This window comes from Lithobates pipiens, unplaced genomic scaffold (genome assembly GCF_037356315.1).
Source record: "Lithobates pipiens isolate NorthernLeopardFrog02 unplaced genomic scaffold, aLitPip1_a1.2 Scaffold_28, whole genome shotgun sequence".
Lineage (NCBI taxonomy): Eukaryota > Metazoa > Chordata > Amphibia > Anura > Ranidae > Lithobates > Lithobates pipiens.
Genome location: NW_027507789.1, coordinates 194,253,898 through 194,281,672, shown reverse-complemented (window position 1 = coordinate 194,281,672; position 27,775 = coordinate 194,253,898). Strand labels below are relative to the sequence as shown.

The 27,775-nt window shown below is 44.6% G+C and overlaps 1 protein-coding gene across 7 annotated transcripts in view; it reads right to left on the bottom strand.

The window, feature by feature from the left end:
- Positions 1-27,775, bottom strand: part of PKIG (cAMP-dependent protein kinase inhibitor gamma) — a 169,099-nt gene that overhangs the window by 9,445 nt on the left and 131,879 nt on the right. For 3 of the 7 annotated variants that reach the window (XM_077460228.1, XM_077460226.1, XM_077460227.1), the window contains one exon: positions 15,152-15,226. The exons of 3 other annotated variants lie outside the window; for them this stretch is intronic. The gene's annotated coding sequence lies outside the window, so the exon portion shown is untranslated. Of the gene's footprint in view, positions 1-9,002; positions 9,138-15,151; positions 15,227-27,775 lie in introns of those variants that run through there. One more of the 7 variants, XM_077460229.1, reaches the window with a different exon arrangement.

The window sequence follows — 27,775 nt, the reverse complement described above, 5'->3', positions numbered from 1 at the left end:
GGGTTGAAGAGGAAATCAGTAAGAGCTGCTACATTCCGACAAGGCCAAATATCAAAAGAAACATTCTAGACCTGTCCAGTAATCTTCTGTACAATTCTGCTGAATAATTCCTATGGGTTCCTTATCCTTATGGATTGAAAATAAATTCATGACTTAGCAAGGATCACAGTCTCAGTAAGAGCTCAGTGCCAATCTGTGTGTGTGATATAATTCAATATTCACACCTTTCTACTTATGTGATATAATATAACATACACACCCTCATCACAGGATACAACCTAATATATACCGCATTCTGCCAGTGTAATATGATTCAGCACACATCATCCTGTCGTTATGGTATAATGCAGTGCACACACTATGACCACGGTACAATCCACACATCCTCCGGTGCCCACACTACAATTCACGCACCCTCCTGTGCCCACACTACAATTCACGCACCCTCCTGTGCCCACACTACAATTCACGCACCCTTCTGTGACCACAGTACAATTCACGCACACTCCTGTGACCACACTACAATTCACGCACACTCCTGTGACCACAGTACAATTCACGCACCATCCTGTGACCACACTACAATTCACGCACACTCCTGTGACCACACTACAATTCACGCACACTCCTGTGACCACACTACAATTCACGCACACTCCTGTGACCACAGTACAATTCACGCACTATCCTGTGACCACACTACAATTCACGCACCCTCCTGTGACCACAGTACAATTCACGCACACTCCTGTGACCACACTACAATTCACGCACGCTCCTGTGACCACAGTACAATTCACGCACCATCCTGTGACCACACTACAATTCACACATCCTCCTGTGACCACAGTACAATTCACGCACACTCCTGTGACCACACTACAATTCACGCACACTCCTGTGACCACAGTACAATTCACGCACCATCCTGTGACCACACTACAATTCACGCACCATCCTGTGACCACACTACAATTCACGCACCCTCCTGTGACCACAGTACAATTCACGCACACTCCTGTGACCACAGTACAATTCACGCACCCTCCTGTGACCACAGTACAATTCACGCACACTCCTGTGACCACACTACAATTCACGCACACTCCTGTGACCACAGTACAATTCACGCACCATCCTGTGACCACACTACAATTCACGCACCCTCCTGTGACCACACTACAATTCACGCACGCTCCTGTGACCACAGTACAATTCACGCACCATCCTGTGACCACACTACAATTCACACATCCTCCTGTGACCACAGTACAATTCACGCACACTCCTGTGACCACACTACAATTCACGCACACTCCTGTGACCACAGTACAATTCACGCACCATCCTGTGACCACACTACAATTCACGCACCATCCTGTGACCACACTACAATTCACGCACCCTCCTGTGACCACAGTACAATTCACGCACACTCCTGTGACCACAGTACAATTCACGCACCCTCCTGTGACCACAGTACAATTCACGCACACTCCTGTGACCACACTACAATTCACGCACACTCCTGTGACCACAGTACAATTCACGCACCATCCTGTGACCACACTACAATTCACGCACCCTCCTGTGACCACAGTACAATCCATGCACCCTCCTTTGACCACGGTACAATCCATGCACCCTCCTGTGCCTGCAGTACAATCCACGCACCGTCCTGTGACCACGGTACAATCTACGCACCGTCCTGTGACCACAGTACAATCCACCCACCGTCCTGTGACCACGGTACAATCCACGCACTGTCCTGTGACCACAGTACAATTCACACACCGTCCTGTGAACACGGTACAATCCATGCACCGTCCTGTGACCATGGCATAATCCATGCATTGTCCTGTAGTCATGAGACAATCCAGTATAATCCACACACTGTACTGTGACCACAGTATAACCAAGGCACCGTCCTGTAGACATGAGATAATCCATGCACCGTCCTACAACCATGGGACAATCCACACACCTTCCTGTAGACATAGGACAATCCATGCACCGTCCTGTAGACATGAGATAGTCCATGCAACGTCCTGTAGACATGAGATAGTCCATGCAACGTCCTGTAGACATGAGATAGTCCATGCAACGTCCTGTAGACATGAGATAGCCCATGAACAGTCCTGCAGCCATGGGACAATCCACACACAGTCTTGTAGACATGGGACAATCCACGCACCGTCCTGTAGCCATGGGACAATCCATGCACCATCCTATAGCCATGGGACAATCCATGCACCATCTTGTAGCCATGGGATAATCCATGCACCGTCCTGTAGCCATGGGACAATCCAGGCACCGTCCTGTAGCCATGGGACAATCCAGGCACCGTCCTGTAGCCATGGGACAATCCACCTACCGTCCTGTAGCCATGGGACAATCCACCTACCGTCCTGTAGCCATGGGACAATCCACCTACCGTCCTGTAGCCATGGGACAATCCACCTACCGTCCTGTAGCCATGAGACAATCCACACACCATCATGTAGTCATGAGGCAATCCACGCACCATCCTGTAGTCATAAGGCAATCCACACACCGTCCTTTAGTCATAAGGAAATCCACAAACCATTCTGTAGTCCTAAGGCAATCAACGCACAATCCTGTAGTCATAAGGCAATCCACACACCATCCTGTAGTCATGGGACGATTTACACACCATCCTGTAGCCATGAGACAATCCTGTATAATCCAGACATTTTCCTGTGACCACAGTATAATCCATGCATGGTACTGTGGCCATGGAATAATCCACACACCGTCCTTGTGACCATAGGATAATCCTGTGCACACACTGTACAGTGGCCATGGTATAATGCAACACACACTGTCCTGTTGTTATGGCATAATCTAGTGCAAACGCCATCCTGTGGCCATGTTATAATCCAGCAGACACCATCCTTTGACCATGGTACAATCCAGTAGACATCATCCTGCTGTCATGGTACAGTCCAGTGCAAACATCATCCTGTGGCTATGATATAGTCTAATGCACAGATCATTATTTGGCCATAGTACAATCCATCACACATAGAATCCTGTGGCCATGGTACAATCCAATGCGCACGCCATCTTGTGGCTAAAGTATAATCCGGTATGCACAGCACACCATCCTGTATACATATAGGCGGAGATATACTAAAACTGGCGCACTCAGAATCTGGAATGCAGCTGTGGATAATAAGCAATCAGCTTCTAACTTCAGCTGCTCAATAAATCTTTCACAATAAAACCTGGAAGCTGATTGGTTACTATGCACAGCTGCACCAAATTTAGTAAACCCCCCCCCCACATAATGTCATATATTGACTGCATTACAATGAGCTAAGGCATGTACTAGCGATCCCTACTCTTCTTATGTTATACGATGCATGGTGTAAAAAGGGGACACCACTTCTCTCTGCCTGCAGGATTCTGGCCAGTGTCCCACCTCCTTCCATTGACTGGTGGAACACCAACCCACCAGTGACACACCCAGATCTACAGTGCCTTGAAAAGGTATTCACACCCCTTGAAATTTGACACATTTTGTCATTTTACAACCAAAAACGTAAATGTATTTCATTGGGATTTTATGTGATAGACCAACACAAAGTGGCACATAATTGTGAAGTGGAAGGAAAATGATAAATTGTTTTCAACAATTTTTACAAATAAATACCTGAAAAGTGTGGCATGCATTTGCATTCAGTCCCCTTTACTCTGATGCCCCTAACTAAAATCTAGTGGAACCAATCGCCTTCAGAAGTTGCCTAATTAGTAAATAGAGTCCACCTGTGTGTAATTTAATCTCAGTATAAATACAGCTGTTCTGTAAGCCCTCAGAGGTTTATTAGAGAACCTTAGTGAACAAACAGCATCATGAAGCCCAAGACAGGTCAGGGTAGTTGTTGAGAAGTTTAAAACAGGGTTAGGTTATAAAAAAATATCCCAAGCTTTGAACATCTCATGGAACACTGTTCAATCCATCATCTGAAAATGGAAAGAGTATGGCACAACTGCAACCTACCAAGACATGGCCGTTCACCTAAATTGACAGGCCGGACAAGGAGAGCATTAATCAGAGAAGCAGCCAAGAGGCCCATGTTAAGTCTGCAGGAACTGCAGAGATCTACAGCTCAGGTGGGAGAATCTGTCCACAGGACAACTATTAGGACGTCCACTACACAAATCTGGGCTTTATAGAAGAGTGGCAAGAAGAAAGAAACTGTTGAAAGAAAGCCATCAGTCGTCCCATTTTCAGTTTGCGGAAAGCCATGTGGGGGACACAGCAAACATGTGGAAGAAGGTGTTCTGGTCAGATGAGACCAAAATTGAACTTTATGGCCTAAAAGCAAAACACTATGTGTGGCAGAAAACTAACACTGCACATCACCCTGAACACACCATCACCACGTGAAACATGGTGGTGGCAGCATCATGTTGTGGGGATGCTTTACTTCAGCAGGGACAGGGAAGCTGGTCAGAGTTGATGGGAAGATGGATGGAGCCAAATATAGGGCAATCTTAGAAGAAAACCTGTTGGAGCCTGCAAAAGACTGGAGACTGGGGCTGAGGTTCACCTTCCTGCTGGACCACGACCCTAAACGTAGAACCAGAGCTACAATGGAATGGTTTAGATCAAAGCATATTCATGTGTTAGAATGGCCCAGTCAAAGTCCAGACCTAAATCCAATTGAGAATCTGTGAAAAGACTTGACAGAGCTTGAGCTATTTTGCAAAGAAGAATGGGCAAAAAAGACACTCTCTAGATGTGAAAAGCTGGTAGAGACATCCCCAAAAAGAATTGCAGTTGTAACTACAGTGAATTGTGGTTCTACAAAGTATTGACTCCGGGGGGGCTGATGTACGCTACAGTTTCCACATATTTATTTGTAAAAAAAAATTGAAAACCATTTATCATTTTCCTTCCTCTCTGTGTTGGTCTATCGGATAAAATCCCAATAAAATACATTTACATTTTTGGTTGCAACATGAGAAAAAATTGGAAATTTCAAGGGGTATGAATACTTTTTCAAGGCACTGTATATCCCTTTAGTAAGCCTACTCAAGAGCCTCTCACTCCTATCAGTTTACTCCCTGTGCAAGCCTGATTTCAACATTCAGATGGCATATAGCAAGCCAGTATAATGGCAGGTATCAGATAATTACTAACAAACGACTTCACAATTCTGAAGCACTACACTAGAGGTTGTTTCTAAAATATGCCCAGTGTTCTTCTTTAAAACATAGATCTGGCCTGGACAGGAGAATTATATTCATAAATAGTAGTTTCCTTCAACTGTCTGCCATCAAAAAAGAAAAGCAGAAGCGGTTCCAAAATTCCCTGGCATTCACCTCAAAGCCCTGTCGTGTCCTTAGTATACAGGGACATTCCACTTTGAAGTGGGCTGATGAGCGGGCGCCTGTTTATGCCTGTGGCACCGGGAGCTTTCCTCTGGAGGAGTCACCCTCTCCTCTATTATCCCGCCTGAGTGTTAGAAACGAGGATATTTCCCATCTCCAGTAAAAGCGGTAGGAGAAGCAAGTAGCAAAAGCAATGATGCTGCATGACAAATGCTTGGCTTCATCCCATAATTTACATCTCAAACATTAGTGGATTGTTACCATTGGCAACCAGATTTTTTTTATATTATTATTTTAATGAAAGGACCCGAGTGTTTAACTGAATGAATGAAATACTTGTATAGCGCACAATGCGAACTGAATCGCCTCTAGGCTGTGCTTTAGTAATATTCATTTGTTTGTGGACAGTTGTTATAAATTAATTATACTGGCCCAACTGTAACCCTGTTAAACATTAAAATGATTAAAAATCTATTTAATGAAAAGATCATTTGCCCCCTGGAGTATCAGCCTCTGAAATGATGGAAGGATGAACCAGCTGGGGCACTGCTTTGTCTAGAATAGTGGTCTCCTAACTGCGGCCTGGGGGCCGGATGCAGCCCTTTGCTAGTTTTTATCCGGCCCTTGGGGCATTATTACTTCCACTGTCAGCAGCCAATGATGGGGCACTATTCCTCCCATTGATACCAATGATGGCGCACTATTCCTCCCATTGATACCAATGATGGAGCACCATTAATCCCATTGATACCAACAATGGCACACTATTAATCCCACTGATACCAATGATGGCACACTATTCCTCCCATTGATACAAACGATGGGGCACTATTACTACCACTGACACCAATTATAGGGCACTATTCCTCCCATTGATACCAATAGTGAGCACCATTAATCCCATTGATACCAACAATGGGGGACCATTAATACCAACACTGAGGCACTATTATGCCGCGTACACACGACCGGACTTTTTGAGGGACTAGGTCTGGCGGTCTTTCCGACGGAGTTTCGGCGGAGTTCCGACTGACTTTCCGAATGAACGGACTTGGCCACACACAATCACACCAAAGTCCGACGGATTCGAACGTGATGACGTACGACTGGACTAGAATAAGGAAGTTCATAGCCAGTAGCCAATAGCTGCCCTAGCATCGGTTTTTGTCCGTCGGACTAGTATACACACAAACGGATTTCTCGGTCCGGCGGAAAAATTTAAAACATGTTCTATTTCTAAAGTCCGCCGGATTTTTGGCAAGCAAAGGTCCGATGGAGCCCACACAAGATCGAATTGTCTGACGGACTCGTTCCATCGGACCTTTGCTGTCAAAAAGTCCAGTCGCGTGTACGCGGCATTACTGCCACTAACACCAATGAAGGGGTACTATTCCTCCCACTGATACCAAAGATGGAGCACTATTCCTCCCATTGATACCAGCGATGAGGCACTATTACTACCACCAATTATAGGGCACTATTCCTCCCATTGGTACCAATAGTGGCGCACTATTCCTCCTACTGATACCAACAACGGGGCACCATTAATCCCATTGATACCACAATGGCGCACTATTAATCCCATTGATACCAACGATGGGGATCATTAATACCAATGTCGAGGCACTATTATTGCAACTGACCCCAATGAAGGGGTACTATTCCTCCCACTGATACCAATGATGGCACACTATTCCTCCCATTGATACCAACGATGGGGCACTATAACTACCACTGACACCAATTATAGGGCACTATTCCTCCCATTGATACCAATAGTGGCGCACTATTCCTCCCACTGATACCAATGATGGGGCACTATTAATCCCATTGATACCACAATGGCGCACTATTAATCCCATTGATATCAACAATGAGGCACTATTACTGCCACTGACACCAATGATGGGGCACTATTCCTCCCGCTGATACCAATGATTGCACACTATTCCTCCCATTGATACCAATGATGGGACACTATTATTTACTCTTAATACCAATCATGGGGAACTTACTTCCATTAATCCCAGGACATTTTCTACTCCCACTGGCCACAGTCCGACAATCCTAAAGTTTGAAGGACAGCAAACTGGCCCTTTCTTTTGAAAGTTTGGAAACCCCTGGAATGTTGATGCTAAAAGGGGTCCATTTTAGCCGAATCCCAGAAAACACCCTAACAAAGTCCCAGCTTTTACACGTATTTCAGCCTCTTCTTTGCACCCCTCTGATCCTAGATCTCTGGCAACAAAGTCTGGTCATAGACAGCTTGAGGTTCAGATGATTTTTGATGAAAAAACCTAAACGCTAACCAAAGGTGGCCCTACAATCACCACCCTGCTCCAAAAAGGTTGATTTAAAAATTGACTAAGCCAGGTAGACAATGATTGGTAGAATAGTGGCTGTATCCCATCAGGTGTGTGTTTGAGTGTAAAATTTCTCCGTCTTGGGCTAATGGTAACCCTATATGCATATATTTCTTACATGCCGCCCTCTACACTAAACAGCATGGATAGAGAAATCCCTAATTAAAGTAGTCAGCTCCCCCCATTACAGTACATAGCTTCACCATATTATTGTCCTCAGCCCCCCAATACAGTATTCAGCCACCCCCCCATCAATGTCCTCAGCCCCCCAAGACAGTATGCAGCTTCTCTAAATTACTATCCTCAGCAACCCCCCCCCCCCCCTCAAATTACTGTCCTCATCTCCCCCACCCACTACAGTATTCAGTTCCCCCACACTACTGTTCTCAGCCTCCCCCCATTATTGTCCTTAGCCCCTAATACACTATTCAGTCCCCCCACATTACGGTCCTCAGATCTCCCAATACAGTACTCAGTTCCCCTCATTATTGTCCTCAGCCCCCCTCTTTACAGTACACTAACCCCCTCAACCCCCCCCCCCACACACACTACAGTACTCAGCCCCCACATACATTACCATACTCAGCGCCCCTCCCTCTTCCCCCATTACTGTTCTCAGCTTGCTCTTCCACATTACCCCCTTCACATGAATGGCCTTAGCCCCCCTTTCACATTTCCCCAGATGGGAGGCACAGCAGGTCTGAATAGAGGGCGGGAGTTGCAAGCTGGTGATTCATTTCTCGGACCGTCGTTCATCCTAGCTATCAATCACTGGCTGGTTTACCTAAGGCAGCTCCCGACCTCCCTCCAGAACTGTCCTACCTCCCACTGTTAGCTCTGCAAAGATGACAGCGGTGATGGCTAAGAGAACTCTGGGCTCCTAAATGGCGTGACTGCTGAGGGCCGGGTGGGACATTGATTGGGTCTGGACCCAGACCGCAGTCCGCTATTTAGTGATGCCTGCTGTATAGTGCATAGACATCGGATAATATATTGGCTAAGATGACCCAGAAGAATCTCCAGTTCATAAATATATGCTAATCTTTTCATGCTAGGCTAGTGAAATATATATCAACCCATTTCTTTTAAAATTTTGGTGTATCATGTGTAATTTTCCGATAGGATGACATATTAACATGTATAATAAAAAGATGTAGCTTAATGTACTGTAGGCATGCCTATACAGGCAAGGGGCACATGTAGTTAAAAACAAACTGTACAGCTTTGATTAAATGGATAATGCCCTTGCTATAGGTGTAGGCCATATACTGCACATACCTCACAAAGTCTGGCTGAAAAACTCCCAGAGATGGCACCATCCAACCTTGCCGCTAGGACACTCCCAGCCATTACTGCTCACCCCTCACCATCACAGGGGTGAACCCTCAAACCCCAACACATGTGTTGTTCACTATCTCATCTGTCACAGGATCACTGAGCTCAGAGCTACTGCAATATGGGACAGAGTGTGCATGTGAGGGGGTATGAATTAGCTGGGAGTGTCTATGCAATGTCCCGGTAATTGGGCAGGACAGGATGATGCCATCCCTGGGTGTTTTTTAGCTAGGCCTCAGGAGGTGTAAATGACCTACACCTATAGCAAGGACATTATTTAATCTTGGTCAAAGCTGCACGGTTTTTATCTGCAGGCACGACTTACCTGCTTAGGCAGTTTTTTGTTAAAGGTGAACTAACCATTTAACATAGGGCAGGGTAACATGCGTATTAAAAGGGGGTTAACTGGAGCTTAACTGGAGGTGAGTTCCAAAACACACTAAAACCTTCACAGGTGGGAAAAAATAATGCCTTGCTTACCTACACCCCAGACTTACTCCAAAACCACAGGTGCTCTGAACTGAAAGTAGACTAGAACCTGCAGAACCCATAATGAAGAGCAGCTGATGTCATCTATTTAGCGAGACGTGGAGTCCATATCACTACGAGTGCTTTCTTTTTTGGACTGCTCTTTATATTTTAATTAAACAACACGCAGATCAAACAGGCCTTTCCAAAGCAGGAGAACAATGCTGTGCTCTCGGACTAATCCCAGAGCTTTTGTGCTTAGCAGAATTTTTAGAGTGATCTGGTAATAGCGGCATTGTGTATGGATCAGGTGATGGCAAGCTTTATACACGCACAACAATTAGAACATTGGACATCTGTAGTCTGGGCAGAATTAACAATTAGTGATGTGGAACAAGGTACTCCGATACATGTCTACATGTCTACTTAGTACACTTACCCACAAAGCGCAATTTCAGCAGTGTTCTTCTGATCTTTGATGAGTTTTACCCATTATCACCTCTATATATTAAGATCTTCCCCACCTCTATGCATCTATGTCTTTACCACTTGTATGTATCTATGCCTTTACAACCTCTATGTATCTATGCCTTTACAACCTCTATGTATCTATGCCTTTACAACCTCTATGTATCTATGCCTTTACAACCTCTATGTATCTATGCCTCTACCGCTTCTATGTATCTATGTCTCTAGCACCTCTATGTATCTAAGTCTCTACCATTTCTATGTATTTATGCCTTTACCTTCTCTATGCATCTATGTCTTCATCCCCTCTATGTATCTATGTCTTCATCCCCTCTATGTATCTATGTCTTCATCCCCTCTATGTATCTATGTCTTCATCCCCTCTATGTATCTATGTCTTCATCCCCTCTATGTATCTATGTCTTCATCCCCTCTATGTATCTATGTCTTCATCCCCTCTATGTATCTATGTCTTCATCCCCTCTATGTATCTATGTCTTTACAACCTCTATGTATCTGTGCCTTTACAGCCTCTATGTCTCTACCATCTCTATGTCTCTACCGCCTCTATGTCTCTACCGCCTCTATGTCTCTACCGCCTCTATGTATTTATGCCCCTAAAGCCTCTATGGCTTCTATGGATGAAGCCTTTACCACCTGCCAAGTCACCGGTGACATCAACAGTGATCTGCAACAAAACACTTGTACTGTATGACAATCTTGCCAGCAGCATGATCGCTAAAGATGGTACCTGTCTGCCAATATGGAATTACTTACTCAATAGGCAGATGGAGCAAGATGTTACTCTGTCACTGACCCGAATACTTAATCACTAGTAACAGGAGTAACATCTCACCACTAGGGAGGGAGATACTCCATAGGGACAAAGCAGTAGCCTCTCATCTATCCTGCTGCTGGTGATTTCCACAAATTACTAGTGGCAGGGCAGACCACCTGAACTCAGACTTAGAGAAAACATACATTACACAGTTATGAAAAAGCTTCTTCCTTGTAACACTAAGGTGTACTTAAGCGCTATAGTAGTTGTGTTACTCAATGAATAATGCAGTCTTTGCAGTGCTAATCTCCGATGGCTTCCTTGACGCTACTTCCTATCTATATACTCTTTGGCAATGGCTGCCTGGCATTTCTGAGGGCGGGTTTCTTGATGGCAACAACAGTGTACCATGTCTGTGTGTAGTTCTGGCCACTTTTAGTCTCTACCAGAAGCCTGCGTGACAAGGTAAAGAACATGGGAGCACAGCCAGAAGCCATGGAGAGCATGTTATAATGACCTCCATGGCAGGATCTCTATGGATTAGATTTCAGGAAAGCAGAACTTTGAAAATATCTTAGGAAATAACATTATCATGGTAAAGTTGATACGAGATGTTAGTGATATTAGTCTACTTTAAGTTGTTGAGCAGCTAAATGTGCCATATCCTACCTTCACAGCACTTGGCTACTTCCCTGATTTTCTGCAGGAGCCCCAGCAGATCCTAGGCAAACGCTAACTTTTGGAAAGTCAGGATTTGCATGCAGCATGGAACCTTTGGGATTAATAGCTCTTGTGATACGGGATTCAATGTTCTAGGAAAGGGCACCTCATAGCGTGAAGGTGTACCAATTTGTCCCATACCCATACTTTAAGAAATTTGGTGTAAATGTAAAACCTATAAATGTCAACAATCCTGCCATATTACTGACCTGTAAGTGTTCATTGGTGTTACCCACCCTGAAACCATTCCATCATTTGAAGCCACTAAAATACCTTACTCCATTTCCAAGCACTCTGCAAGGCTAAATTCAACATTTATCTGCTGTATGGCAACTAAGGTACCTGTAAGGCTGTTAATACTTAGCCAGCTTTGACGTCAACCTCAAACACTCAAAAACATTCCTGGCTGGCCGATTTTTGGGTATATACCAGTTGGGTTTTGGCATCTTGAATAAAAGCTCAAGCCCTGAAACACTTAAGACAGTCAAAACTGCTTATTTTATCATCTGCTGGCACCTCGTCTTATCTAAGCATGCCTTGATACCCTCAGAACTGCACCATCATTATTACTTGTTTAAACATTCTTATCACTTCCAGGACCCAGCTTTCCAAACTAAAACACTCAGCCAAGCAAAAATCACTTTGCTAAAAATAATGCCTGGAAAGCCAATTGTTGGCAGGACTACAGATTATGCTACTGAGCCATTGAAAGGTGTTGGATGGCGCCAACATTTCACGGTATGTATAATGTCACAGGGATTACTACATCTGCTGCAGGTGTTCACCCTTTCAGAAGATATGTGGATTTCCTTTTGTTACAAAGCAAAATTCAAATACAATTTTCATGATTTGGAGATTAGGATGTATACGAATCTTGGATTCACAGTAGTAACAACGTTCAATAATTCTGAAATAATATATAACGAAACAACAAATTCATTCGTATTCTTTTGGATGATATGATGCAATAGCTTGGGCCTTATGTTAATGTTTGAAGCATCAGATTTAACATACCGTATATACTCGAGTATAGGCCGACCCGAATATAAGCCGAGGCCCCCAATTTACCCCCAAAAAACTGGAAAACTTATTGACTCGTGTATAAGCCGAGGGTGAGACATGGCTGTCCATCCCTGTGTGTCCGTCCATCCCTGTGTGTGTGTCCGTCCATCCATCCCTGTGTGTGTGTCCATCCATCCATCCATCCATCCCTGTGTGTGTGTCCGTCCATCCATCCCTGTGTGTGTATCCATCCATCCATCCATCCCTGTGTGTGTGTGTGTGTGTGTGTGTATTCATCCATCCATCCATCCCTGTGTGTGTGTGTGTGTGTGTGTGTGTGTGTGTATCCATCCATCCATCCATCCATCCCTGTGTGTGTGTGTGTGTGTGTGTGTGTGTGTGTGTATCCATCCATCCATCCATCCCTGTGTGTGTGTGTGTGTGTGTGTGTGTATCCATCCATCCATCCATCCCTGTGTGTGTGTGTGTGTGTGTGTGTGTGTGTGTGTGTGTGTGTCCGTGCAGCCTTGTGTGTGTGTCCAGCCTACCTGTGTCCCAAGCCTCCGTCCCGAGCCGCCGTCGTCCCGAGCCTCCTCCGTCCCGTGCCTCCTCCGTCCCGTGTCGTGCCGATGGATCGCCGCTCCAGGATCGCCGCTCTTCTCGGCGGCCATTCTACAATTCAAAAGCCGCGCCTCCGCCTGTGATAGGCGGAACACTCAATTTCCCAGCAGCCTGTGTTCCGCCTATCACGGACATCCTCTCATACTCGTCCGTAGTATGAGAATGAACGGATGTCCGTGATAGGCGGAACACTGACTGCTGGGAAATTCAGTGTTCCGCCTATCACAGGCGGAGGCGGAGAAGGAGGCGCGGCTTTTGAATTTTAATGTCCGCCGTCTGTCTGCTCGATACGCTGATCGAGCAGTCAGACAGCGGTGACTCGAGTATAAGCCGAGGGGGCACTTTCAGCCTCAAAAAAGAGGCTGAAAATCTCGGCTTATACTCGAGTATATACGGTAACAACATAAGGAATAATCCAAATTAAATCAGATCCATTTTGTTTTTATGTTGCATTAACATTTTCACTATTATAAAAAAATGCACTACATATAAAATGGAAAAATATTGCAGTAAATTCAGTAGGGTATAAAAGTGAAATAAATTGATGATTCCTACCTACTGCATTTGGGTTGGATGGAGATGGATTCAGCAGAATCTCTGAATCATAACAGATGGATTTGAAATATAATTTTCTTATGATTATTATATTATTATCATTGGGTTATGATTCCGAGATTCTGATGTATCCACCCTCCATCCAACCCAAATAGAGTTCATAAGTAATTTACATAAATATTGAATTAACACATTAAAATGAATATAGCCAATCTTCCAAAATAACTTCCGAAATACAAATCGATTCGGAGCAATGAATAAACAAAATGGATCTGAATATACAAAATGGATCTGAATATACGAAATGAATCCGAATATATGAAATGAATCCAATATATGAAATGAATCCAATATACGAAATGAATCCAATATACGAAATGAATCCAATATACGAAATGAATCCTATATACGAAATTAATCCAATATACAAAAGAAATCCCAAAATACGAAACAAATTCCAAAAACAAAGTATTCAAACATAACAAATACCGTATTTTCCGGCGTATAAGACGACTTTTTAACCCATTAAAATCTTCTCAAAAGTCGGGGGTCGTCTTATACGCCGGGGGTCGTCTTATAGGAAACTTCTGCAATCGCTGTGGAGGGAGCTCCAAAATACCGCAGCCGCCGTGACATCCGCCCTGTATGCAAGCTACAAGCTGCAGGCGTCTGGGATGCCAAAAAAAAAGACATACAGCGGCAAAACACGCCTCTTTCACCCGTCTGGCCCGCCCTTCTATCCTATTACCATACCTCTTCTCTGACGAGCTTTCGCTCCTGAGGACTGGAGCGAAGAGGAGCAGGCGCGCATGTGCTAGTTCTGAGAGGCAGATGTACGGTAATAGGATACAAGGGCGGGCCAGACAAGTGAAAGGGGCGTGTTTTGCATTAGTCTTGGAGACAGGGAGGGTTGGGCAGGCAGGGAGAGCTTACCGGACTAGGATTTGTTTAAAGCAACCAGCAAATCGCTGGTAAGGTGGCTGTTATACCACATACAGTACCAGTAAAATATCTACCGGTATACCAGTACAGCAGTATCTACAGTACAGTACCAGAGGGGTAGTCTTATACGGAGAGTATATCCCAAACACTACATTTTAACTGGAAATGTTGGGGGTCGTCTTATATGCCGGCAAATACGGTATGTCAAACCTAAATGATGAATTTAACAAACTAATCTGAAATGAAACAAAACTAATTTTTCCTTCATGCACACAGTTCTAGTCAGATTTTAGCTTTTATGCTGTATATAGGTTACAGGCTATCATAGTTGATGGGCAAATATTTTAAAGGATTATAAATTACATCAACTGAGCTGTGATACTATTGGATAACACAGAGTACACAAAATAATATCCATACTTCATAAAATATAATCTCTACCAACCAGTTATGCTCCAGAGACAGCCCAGGATACCTGGTAAAATTAAATATCTGCACTATGCCAGCAGAGGAGGTCCGAATGACAGTCATTACCCACCTTCAGGACAAAATACCACCCATGTGCAAGGTCAGATTTCAGCCGTCCGCATACGTTTTTGTTTTCATATGTGATCTGTCAGATAAGAACAGATCAGTTTATTGTGAGCACTAAGGCCGCGTACACACGCGGGGACTGTTCGCCCAACTTTGTTCGTCAAACAGTTTGAGCGGACATTCCGTTCAAAATTAGCATGGACGGACTTGGCCACACACGACGAACGAACAGTCCGCTGAAACTTGCGCGATGACGTGAACGGCACGTACGACGAGACTAGAAATACGACGTCCTATACACTGCAATGCAACCTTCGCTGTGTAAATCCTTTCTGAGCATGCGCGGAACTTAGTTTGACGAACAAGCCTACACACGGGCGGACTGTCCGCTCAAACCAAGTTTCAGCGGACAGTTTTACGGAATTTCCGAAAAACTTTGTTCGTCAGACTGTCCGCTGAAGCCCACACACGAGCGGACTGTCCGCCGAAACACTGTTCAGCGGACAAAGTTGGGCGAACAGTCCCCGCGTGTGTACGCGGCCTTAGCAGTGGCATGACCCTTCAATTTCCATTTTTGTTACATTGCACTATACTCAAGGAGACCATGGAGATCCTCCTCTGGGGCAATAGAAGTTCCCTGCCGAGAGTCAGATCATTTACATCAACATCAATACTTTAGAAGTTCAGCCTAAAACTAACTCTAAATCTATTGGCAGCCACATTCTTAGACTAATCTATCTAACCCTGTAAAGCAAAAATTGCTGTACATACCTTTTCTGCAGCCGATCTGGTCACCCACTGAGCTGTCAGTGGCAACTTTGAGAGGCAGCGGACAACAGAAGCCCCATAGTAAGTCTATAGTAAGTCTATGGGTGATGTCACTTCCCAGCCATCGTCGGCGGTCTTCCACACAGCATCCACTGCTGGAGACCAGACTGGCTGTAGAAAAGGTATGTATAGAGATTTTTTCTTTACAGGGTTAGATAGATCAGTCTTAGAATGTGGCTGCCAGTACATTTAGAGTTAGTAAGTCTTAGGCTGAACTTCCATTTTAAGATAGCAATACCAGTGAGATAACCCTACAGGTCCAGCACAATTTTTACACTTTCCTACCTAAACAATTCATCCAAATTATACCCAATCACGTAGACCCCTGGTGCCCAATCTGCAGCTTTTGGGCTGCACAACAAGGACCGCATGTGGCCTGTGGGCTTCAAGTTTGTCAACAAAGATCTACATCAGGGCTCAAAATTTCAAGTTCCGAGCTACTAGCCAGGTCTTAAGAGTTACTTGCCACCAGTTAGCCCACCCAACGGCACAGTCACTGCACACTTCCAGCACAGATGATGAAGATGATAATGGTAATCTCCCTCACTAATGCAGATACTGGCAGCACACAGAGCACACTTCAGGCACAGACAGTCTAGGGGATATCTCTTTGTGGTTTTATTGTTGAATAACTTGGATAGGGTATAGGATAGTATGGGATACTCTGGAACCACTAACAGAAACAAGAGGACCCTCTCTTCTCTATGTTGCAGACTTTAGGAATGGTTCTTTTGCTTGGCTCATAACACAATCTTCCCATGAGAGACTAGCAGAGGCCAGAGGTATGTATTCCTCAAGAGGGGGACTAATTGACCCAGCTTTAAAGGACAATCCTCCCTCAAATAAAAACTAGAGTAGACTAATGTATGAATGCATGGACCTCTCAGGAGATAAGCTACATAGCTCAAAGTCTTTCCACAAACTAAAGGGGACTGCAAAGCACTACTCACAAGGCCAGGGGAGCAGCTGTGCCCATTCAGGCTTCTCCGGGTGCTTTCCAGGAAAGCTATACAGACTGGATCCTTAGGTGAAGTCTCAGGGTATACCCTCTGGAGTTTAGGCCCCCCCCCCCCCCCAGCCGGAACCTCAATGAAACAGCAGAATGGCTGTAGGTAGGAGGTAGCCACTACCCGCCTGAACAGGTTGAATCCCCGAAGAAGACACTGCTGTCCTACAGCTTAGACTATTTATGCATTTCTCAGCCACCTTCAGGGCACATCTATCAAGGGACTGGCCGCAACACCATAAATATTCATGCTGCTCTGCTCTACTCCTATGTTCCAGAACTTTCTAGAAGGCAGGGGAAAGCAATCAAATGTGCAGCTTGTGAAGCCCAGAACAGCCAAAATAAATCAACAAATGCTCCACTGATTACAGACGAGCCAAAAAGAACTAAGTGTACCTAAAATCCTAGCAACCTAACTAGGAGGGTGCTACAAAGGGTACCAAACAATTACTCACAGCTGTGTGCAAGATTTAAAGCTAATTCGTTTTCAATCTAAACACTTCATCCAAAAACATATGGCAACCGTAAGTAAAAGAAATGCAGCTTAACAGCAACAGGAAGAGTACATCCGGGTCTGTGCTCCAGTATGACAGTCCACTGTAAATTGCAGCACACAATGCTAGGGTACAGCAGTCTAATTGGGGGGGGGGGGGGGGGGGCGCCTCAATAATGCCAGAACACTGTGACATAACGATCTGGCTTTACATATGGTCAATCTATATCATACTAAAAGCAGGACTGAAGGAAATCAAGGGCACACATCGATAAATGAAAACCCATCGTACAGACACAAAAGCACGGACGAGCGTTCGTGACTTCCTCACTTCACATGACATGCTCGTCCTCCTCTCTCGCTGTAGGCTGTCCATTCTTTGTGCTGAGCAGTTGCCTGCATAGCTGACTGCATCAAAGCCCCTTCCAGCAGGAGAGCAATCAATAGGACAGAATTAGCATTCTGAATTGCGCCCGGCCAACACATGCACATAATCACCTCCGAGCCTCCAATCGTTTTTACAGACGTGTTTCAGTACTGAAAGAGCTAACCTCTGCAGATTCTGTACACCGATTTCTAGAAGGGGGATGGGGGAGCCTAGACCAGAGGATCACAACCTTGGTCCCATCAGGCTGCTTAACATTCACACTTTAAGATGACCTTCCTCAATTTTAATCTTTTTAAAAGCAAAACTACTGCTTAATGAGAACCCGTGAGCAGAACATTCATTTCAACACAATTTAAATTTTACGCAGGTTATTTAGCTGTAAAGGTCTCCTTTATGTAGACATCCATAAACTCTGAGTCTGCTGCTGGGTGCCATCTTGGAGTTGTCTATTAAGTTTATCAAGTTTCCCAGCCTTAGTGAGACCAGGGCCCAGTATGTTCTGCAAAAACCTTCCATGCCACACCAAGTAACCACTTGCCTACCAGAACATTTCTGACATTTCTCTCATACATGTTTTGCTCGATTACACAGAACCCCAAAACATTATATATGTTTTTTCTTAGCAGAGACCCCAGAGAATAAAATGGCGGTTGTTGTAACTTTTTTTATCTTGCACGGTATTTGCACAGCAATTTTTCAAACTTTTTTTTTGGAAAAAAAAACTGTTTCATGCATAAAAACAAAAACAGTAAAGTTTTTTGCATAATGTGAAAGATGATGTTACGCCGAGTAAATAGATACCTAACATGTCACGCTTCAAGATTGCACATGCTTGTGGAATGGCGCCAAACTTCGGTACTTAAAAATCCCCATAGGTGACACAGTTTTGAGTTACAGAGGAGGTCTTGGGCTAGAATTATTGCTCTCGCTCTAACGTTTGCGGCGATACCTTGTGTGTGTGTTCTGAACGCTGTTTACATATGTGGGCGTAACTTACATATGCATTCGCTAACGCGGGGACAGGGGCGCTTTAATTTTTTTTTATTGTTAAGTTTACTTTTATTTTTCTAGTTTGATGCTTTCTTTTAAAAAAAATTTTTTTTGAACACTTTTATTCCAATTACAAGGAATGGAAAGATCCCTTGTAATAGGAATAGTGCGTGACAAATCATAGTGAGATCTGGTGTCAATAAGTCCCCAGATCTCACCTCTAGACCTCTCACCTCTAGGCTGGGATGCCTGAAAAACAAAAAACGAAAAAAACCCACCACGATCCCAGCTTCTTAGCCGAGACGGCGGCATTTTTTTCAATGCAGAGGCCGGGCGTGACATCATAACAAGGATTGTGTGACATGACGTCACGCACTGATGCCTGTAACTGCAGGCACCATTCAACTATCACCACTCAAAGTCCGCAACATCATATGACTTTGGGAGGGATGGAATCGGTTAAAAAATAGGATTTTTTCGTCATATTTGCCTGTAAAATCAGTTTCTTTGAGTACATCATGGGACACAGACACCACTCATACCAGCTTCTATCCGCTTTGTTAATGTGGCGCACACCACTCATGCCAGCCTCTATCCGCTTTGTTAATGTGGCGCACACCACTCATGCCAGCCTCTATCCGCTTTGTTAATGTGGCGCACACCACTCATACCAGCCTCTATCTGCTTTGTTAATGTGGTGCACACCACTCATGCCAGCCTCTATCCGCTTTGTTAATGTAGCACACACCACTCATACCAGCTTCTATCCGCTTTGTTAATGTGGTGCACACCACTCATGCCAGCCTCTATCCGCTTTGTTAATGTGGCACACACCACTCATGCCAGCCTCTATCCGCTTTGTTAATGTGGCACACACCACTCATACCAGCTTCTATCCGCTTTGTTAATGTGGCGCACACCACTCACGCCAGCTTCTATCCGCTTTGTTAATGTGGCGCACACCACTCATGCCAGCTTCTATCCTCTTTTTTAATGTGGCACACGCCATTCATACCAGCTTCTATCTGCTTTGTTAATGTGGCACACGCCATTCATACCAGCTTCTATCTGCTTTGTTAATGTGGCGCACACCACTCATGCCAGCCTCTATCTGCTTTGTTAATGTGGCGCACACCACTCATGCCAGCCTCTATCCGCTTTGTTAATGTGGCACACACCACTCATACCAGCTTCTATCCGCTTTGTTAATGTGGTGCACACCACTCATGCCAGCCTCTATCCGCTTTGTTAATGTGGCACACACCACTCATGCCAGCCTCTATCCGCTTTGTTAATGTGGCACACACCACTCATACCAGCTTCTATCCGCTTTGTTAATGTGGCGCACACCACTCACGCCAGCTTCTATCCGCTTTGTTAATGTGGCGCACACCACTCATGCCAGCTTCTATCCTCTTTTTTAATGTGGCGCACACCACTCACACCAGCTTCTATCTGCTTTGTTAATGTGGTGCACCCCACTCAGGCCAGCTTCTATCCGCTTTGTTAATGTGGCGCACACCACTCATGCCAGCTTCTATCCGCTTTGTTAATGTGGCACATACCATTCATACCAGCTTCTATCTGCTTTGTTAATGTGGCGCACACTACTCATGCCAGCTTCTATCTGCTTTGTTAATGTGGCGCACACCACTCATACCAGCTTCTATCCGCTTTGTTAATGTGGTGCACCCCACTCAGGCCAGCTTCTATCCGCTTTGTTAATGTGGCACTCACCACTCATACCAGCTTCTATCCGCTTTGTTAATGTGGCGCACATAACTCATACCAGCTTTTAACCGCTTTGTTAATGTGGCGCACACCACTCATGCCAGCTTCTACCCGCTTTGTTAATGTGGCACTCACCACTCATACCAGCTTCTATCCGCTTTGTTAATGTGGCGCACATAACTCATACCAGCTTTTAACCGCTTTGTTAATGTGGCGCACACCACTCATGCCAGCTTCTACCCGCTTTGTTAATGTGGTGCACCCCACTCAGGCCAGCTTCTATCCGCTTTGTTAATGTGGCACACCCCACTCAGGCCAGCTTCTATCCGCTTTGTTAATGTGGCACTCACCACTCATACCAGCTTCTATCCGCTTCGTTAATGTGGCGCACACAACTCATACCAGCTTCTAACCGCTTTGTTAATGTGGCGCACACCACTCATGCCAGCTTCTATCCGCTTTGTTAATGTGGTGCACCCCACTCAGGCCAGCTTCTATCCGCTTTGTTAATGTGGTACTCACTATTCATACCAGCTTCTATCCGCTTCGTTAATGTGGCGCACACCACTCATACCAGCTTCTATCCGCTTTGTTAATGTGGCACACACACCATTCATACCAGCTTCTATCCGCTTTGTTAATGTGGCACACACACCATTCATACCAGCTTCTATCCGCTTTGTTAATGTGGCTCACACCACTCATGCCAGCTTCAAGTGCAGGAAGCTTTATTAATTCCCTCCAATGTGATGTTCATCCCTTCCAAGAGCATCAGCCATTATAAAAATGCAGGTTAGTGGAAAAAAAATTCATGAAATGATCATTCTTGGCAGTAGGATTCTGTCATCTAATGTCTACATACGTTAACTCCCCCGTGCTTAGTCTAATGTCCGTGCTTTTCACACCATTCTTCAAAAAATGAATCACACACATGAAACTTAAGGCACAGTTTGGAAGATCTGACAAATCATTCCAATATCCAGTGTGTATCGTCCTTCATGACCCTGCAGAGGAAATCTCCCTCCTTCCTCTCATTACCATTCAGGATTGGTATACGGGGTATTTACATAACTCACTGACTCAAGACGCGGCCTAGCGAGCATGCATCCTCTATAATTAGAATTTCCCTAATGGGACAATATCCATAACAACAGCGAGCGTATTAACCCGACGGTGACCTCCGCCGCACAAAATATTCCGGTTATGTGCCTCGGAAATGTGCGGTCTCTGCTGTTCACCGAACAAGAAACCATGGCCAAAGAAAGCCCATTCTCATACTTTACCTATGTCTCTTATTATATGTATTTATCTATTGTTTTTCCTTTCTATTCAACATTTCCAGTTCGCATCTGATTTCCAATATCAAAGTGACAGTATTACTCAAGCAAGGACAGGATGTTGTCACCCTATAACAAGGACCTTTATGGCAGGATCAAAAGGGTATTATTTAACCACTTGCTTACTGGGCACTTAAACCCCCCCTCCTGCTCAGACCAATTTTCAGCTTTCAGTGCTGTCACTCTTTGAATGACAATTGTGCGTCATACAACACTGTACTAAAATTAAATTTTTATTATTTTTTTTCACACAAATAGAGCTTTCTTTTGGTGGTATTTTATCACAGCTAGGGTTTTTATTTTTTGCTAAAAAGTTTCATAGTTTGTTAGAAAATTTTGCAAACAGGTCATTTCTATCCTACATTGGTATGCGCTGATGAGGCAGCACTGGTGGGCACTGATAAGCACAGATAAGGTGGTACTCATAGGCATAGATAAGGTGGTACTGATGGGCACAGATAATGCAGCACTGAGGGCCACTGATAAGGTGGCCCTGATGGGTGGCACTGATAGGTGTTACTGATAGGTACCACTGATAGATGGCATTGATGGACAGTGGTAAGTAACACTGATGGGCATGGTAGATGACACTGATGGGCAGCACTGTTGATGAGGCACTGACTGGTGACACTGATAGGTGGCACTGTGGGCACTGGTGGGTGGTGCTAGCGGGCACTGGTAAATGGCACAGGTGGGCACAGATGAGCTGACGGGAGCTCTCCTTGATCAGGACCAAGGTCCCTCTGAGAGCTGCCGGTGATTGCCTTTTTTTCTTTCTCCTCATGCTGTCAGCGGGAGGAAAAAAAATAGCCAATTACCGTTTACATCACATGATCAGTTGTCATTGGAACTCCTAAGGTTTGACCTCATATTATATGGTTTTGGTAAATCTGAAGGAAAAAAATCTGATGGTGTGTATGGGGCTTAACAGGTTTTCTTCGAAAGCCGCGCACACACGACCGGACTTTCCGGCAGACTAGGTCCATATGGAATCAGTCCGTCGGACAATCCGATCATGTGTGGGCTAATCCGATCGTTTTTCATTAAAAAAAAAATCAGACGGACCTACAAATAGAACATGTTTCAAATCTGTCCGATGGACTCAATTCCTATCAGGAAAACCGCTCGGCTGTATGCTGGTTCGATGGACCAAATACGACGCAAGGGAAGCTATTGGCTACTGGTTGTTGAACTTCCATTTTTAGTCCCATCTTACGTTGTCACGTTCAAAACGAATGGACTTTCGAAACGGACTTAGTCCATTCATGTGTGGCCAAGTCCGTTCATACGGAAAGTCAGTTGTAACTCCCCTGAAAGTCCATCGGAAAGACCGTCAGACCTAGTTTGCCAGAAAGTCCGGTCGTGTGTACGCAGAATCAGATTGCCCTGTATTTGTCTCCATCCATCTTCCCATCAACTCTGACCATCTTCCCTGTCCCTGCTGAAGAAAAGCATCCCCACAAGATGATGCTGCCACCACCATGTTTCACAGTGGGGATGGTGTGTTCAGGGTGATGTGCAGTGTTAGTTTTCCGACACACATAGTATTTTGCTTTTAGGCCAAGAAGTTCAGTCTAGGTCTCATTTAACAAGAGCCCCTTCTTCCACATGTTTTCCGTGTCCCCCACATGGCTTCTTGCAAACTGCAAAAGGGACGACTGATGGCTTTCTTTTTTTGCCACTCTTCCATGAGTCCTGGTTCACATTGGTAAATTTTGACATACGATTTGACATGTCACATGTCAGATCGGCGGCAATTGCTGGCAATGGCACTGTCCTAATCAGTGCGATATGCATTTGCAGCACCGCACCGATTTCAAAAAGTACCTTTTCAAGGTACTGTATATGGTCCCAATTGCAAGCATTTGCCTTTACTTCCTTCAGCCTTATAAATCTTTACCTTTTCCTGCCTAAAAAGTTTGGGAATGCGCACATTCTGTAAAACTTTGTATGACCGTTAAAATAATATAAAAAAATCCAACCACACAGGCTGACATCCGTTGCCGATTGATGTCTGAAATGATCTTTCCTTTTTCAACACGTACTTTGGACACTCTTCCGCTATTGTCCATGAACACCTTTCAAACCTTTTCAGCTGCCGACCACACGAAAAAGCTTTTACGAGAGTAGGAGAACGATAACACCGTTTGGTAGAAAGAGACCAATAAACTCATCTTGCTGATTGTACAGGAACCAAGAGCGGTGGAAAACAATAGAAGAACAGCTTAATTGCACTTTAAATCCATAATAAGCACATCCATACGAGCTCCACTCCCACAGCTCATCATTTCCAGACACTCAAAGATTCACGTGTCACTGGTGGTACCACCCAACTCCCATCCTAGTCATAGTCAGTAAGACTACAGAGATCTCATGTTTACCATATTCGGGAAATACTGGACCTTATAATTGCATTTATACTACTGGATTGCAGTAAAGTGTTGTAAGGGCCTATTCACAGCTATGCATTTTGGCAACGTGCAATAAGAACATGTAAACACACGTTGCCACAATGATTGCCAAGGCCAGAGGTGTCCAACCTGCAGCCCAAAATGGCTATTAAAGCAGAGTTCCACCCAAAAGTGGAACTTCCACTCATTTGTCTCCTCTCCCCCTCCGGTGCCACAATTGGCACCTTTCAGGGGGAGGGGGGACAAGATACCTGTCTTTGACAGGTATCCTGTTCACACTTCCGGGAGTCCGGGCCATGGCCCGTGACATCTCCACGGGGCTCCCTCCTTCTCTCCCTGTCGCCTGGCCAGTAGGAGAGAGGAGCCGAGCCTCGCGCATGTGCAGTAGGGTTCCCGGCGTGAAGCCATAAGGCTACACTGCCCGTTACCCTTACTCACAATGGTGCCAACAGCTGATGAAAACATCTTCTGCGGTGCAGACATCGCTGGACTCCAGGACAGGTAAGTGTCCTATTGTTAAAAGCCGGCAGCTGCAGTATGTGTAGCTGCTGGCTTTTACATTTGTTTTGTGGGCGGAAAACTGCTTTAATGCGGCCCAACACAAATTCATAAATTTATTTCAAAATTATATAAAAAAAAAAATAGAAAAATCTCCCACTCTTCACAACCACGCCTTATTCATGTCATTAGTTTTTGGCATCACCTATATTTGTGAGCAATGATTTCTGCTCTTCAGCTATCCTTATTGTTAAGCCCCATACACACTATCAGTTTTTCTGCTAAAATTTTCCTTCAGTTTTACCAAAACCATATAATAGGAGGTCAAACCTTAGGAGTTTCCAATTGCATGCAATCAGGCAGGCCCTTGCACTACATGGTTTTGGTAAACCTAAAGGAAAAACTCAGAAAAACTGATAGTGTGTATGGGGCTTTAGTGTATTATATGTGCGGCCCAAAACAATTCCTCTTCTTCCAATGTGGCCCAATAAGGTCAAAAGGTTGGACACACCTGATCTGTGAGTTGTGGTGCCTTTCATTGTAAAGTTAGCCACATCCACCACATAGCATGCATAAATAGTTGTGTGCGCTGCATTGTTAAAAATAAATAAATAAAATAAAAAAAGGGTCATGCACTTTATTAATCCATTTAGGTGCGTTGGCAGCCCATTCATAACGATTAGGTAGCCTTAATGCAAAGTGCCATAACACACACTAATACATCAGAAAAGAACACTTTAAGCAGAGTTCCACCCAAAAGTAGAAGCTTGGCTTATCTGCCCCCCCCCCTCCGGTGCCACATTGGAGGGAGAGCGGTTACCTGTCTGACAGAAACCTGTCCCCACTTTCGAGAGATCTCGCCACGGCAAGATCACTCTGAGGTTCGGCCCTCCTCCTTCTTCCCCAGCCACGGGGAAGCAATGCGCTTTGTCCGGGCACAGTAGGGAAGCAGCCGTGAAGGCGAATGGCTTCACGGCTGGTTTCCCTTACCACGAATTGCGGCGGCAGCACCCAAGAGCTGATTTTTGTTGTTTTGGATGGAATAGGAAAGGGTTAGAACCCCTGTTATTTATTTATTTTTTTATTTAGTGGTAAGAGACATACAATGCAAATGCAACTTCACAGAATGTGTGATACAAACAATTACAAACATGTGTTCACATAGCATGGGTATCTGAGCCAGTGGTAAGAATTCAGAGGAGAATAGCATGTGTACAGTTTTGTGAGTATGTCAAGAACCCTAATAACCAGAAGGAATAAAATTAAAGCTCCACCTCATTGGGTTCCCCCGACCACTTGAAGGGCTATAGATAGTTATTTATTATTATAATACAGGATTTATATAGTGCTAATAGTTTACGCAGCACTTTAGAACAAAGTTAAAACGCCCATAGTTCGAATCTTGGCTCGTTCAGCAAGTACCGGCTGAGATTTTAACCATGTATGGGCAGGCTAAATGTACTCAAGTTGATCGATAGATCCCCTTTGATGCAACCAGCTTGTCAGATTTTACATTCAAGTATTGCTAGTGGCTGCTATAGCCGCTAACAATAATCACTGTGTTCTCCCAGTGGGGAGCAGCTTGGGTTGGCTGAAGGGATGCCCCTCTCAACACGGTCTACAGGGCCGCTGATAAGGCAGCACATATGCTCTGGTTGTACTGGGTCCAGGCCTCATCAGCTGGGGGGGCCCAGGACAGTTTTATTCTTCATTTCTACCCTAAATTAATTAATTGATTCTACTAAACCACATCCCCGCTCCTACTTGCTTATCAAGACTTAAATTACATGTCCCAGGGCCCCATCACATCAATAGAAGGGCCCATGAGGTGGGAGCAGAGGAGGGACTTTTTTCTTTTTTAATTTTCAGGACATAGGCAGATAAAGTCAGTGCCCGCTGTACCTCTGGGGGGGGGGGGAGGCAGGGTTGGGGGGCCCCATCAGAAAGGCTGTACAGGGCCCCATGATTTTTAATAGCAGCCCTGGCGGTCTATGTTGAGTCCAGCAAAAAAATTTCCTGCAACCACTTCACTCCATCTATGGCCGGCTTTACGGCCCATACACACGATAAGAAAATTGTACAAAAAGTACCGAACGTAAGAACATCTGATTGTTAGTACACAACTTGCATCTGAAATTTTCTGAAGGGACAAACAAGAACATTTTTATTGTACCATTTTTCATTTAATTAGTACAGTTTGCATCCGGAAATACAATTCAATACATGACATGACTTCCGATTTTTTTATTCTATTGTATGAGAATTTTTATACTTTTAATTTTCAAGACTAGCATACACAAAAAAACGAACGATCATTCGTCCGATAATCTCACCGTGTGCACCAGGCTTTTATTGCAGTCTGTGCCTCTGCTGTGTATTGTTATGCCGCATACACACGATCGAAAATTCGGCCAGCAAAAGACAGATGAGAGCTTCTGGTCCGAAAATGCGACCGTGTGTATGCTCCATCTGACTTTTTCTGGCCGAATTCTAGCCAGCAAAAGATTGAGAGCATAGTCTCAATTTTTCGGTCGGAAAAAGTTCAGATCGGAAATTCCGATCCTCTGTACCAATTCCGACGCGTAAAATTAATACACATGCTCGGAAACAATTTGACGCATGCTCGGAAGCATTGAACTTCATTTTCTCGGCTTGTCGTAGTGTTGTACATCACCGCGTTCTTGATGGTCGAAAGTTCAGAGAACTTTTGTGTGACCGTGTGTATGCAAGCCAAGCTTAAGTGGAATTCCGTCGGAAAAACCATCCAAGATTTTTCTAACGGAAAAAATCCGCTCGTGAGTACGCGGCTTCCCTAGTGTTCCCGGTGACCATTTTCACTGTAAACAAAAGTGATAGAAAACCCAAAGACGTAAAGTTGTCACCAGAACCAAAGATGGAAAGCAATCTTCCTGTTGGGACCCCTGTTCTGGTGATAAACATACAAGA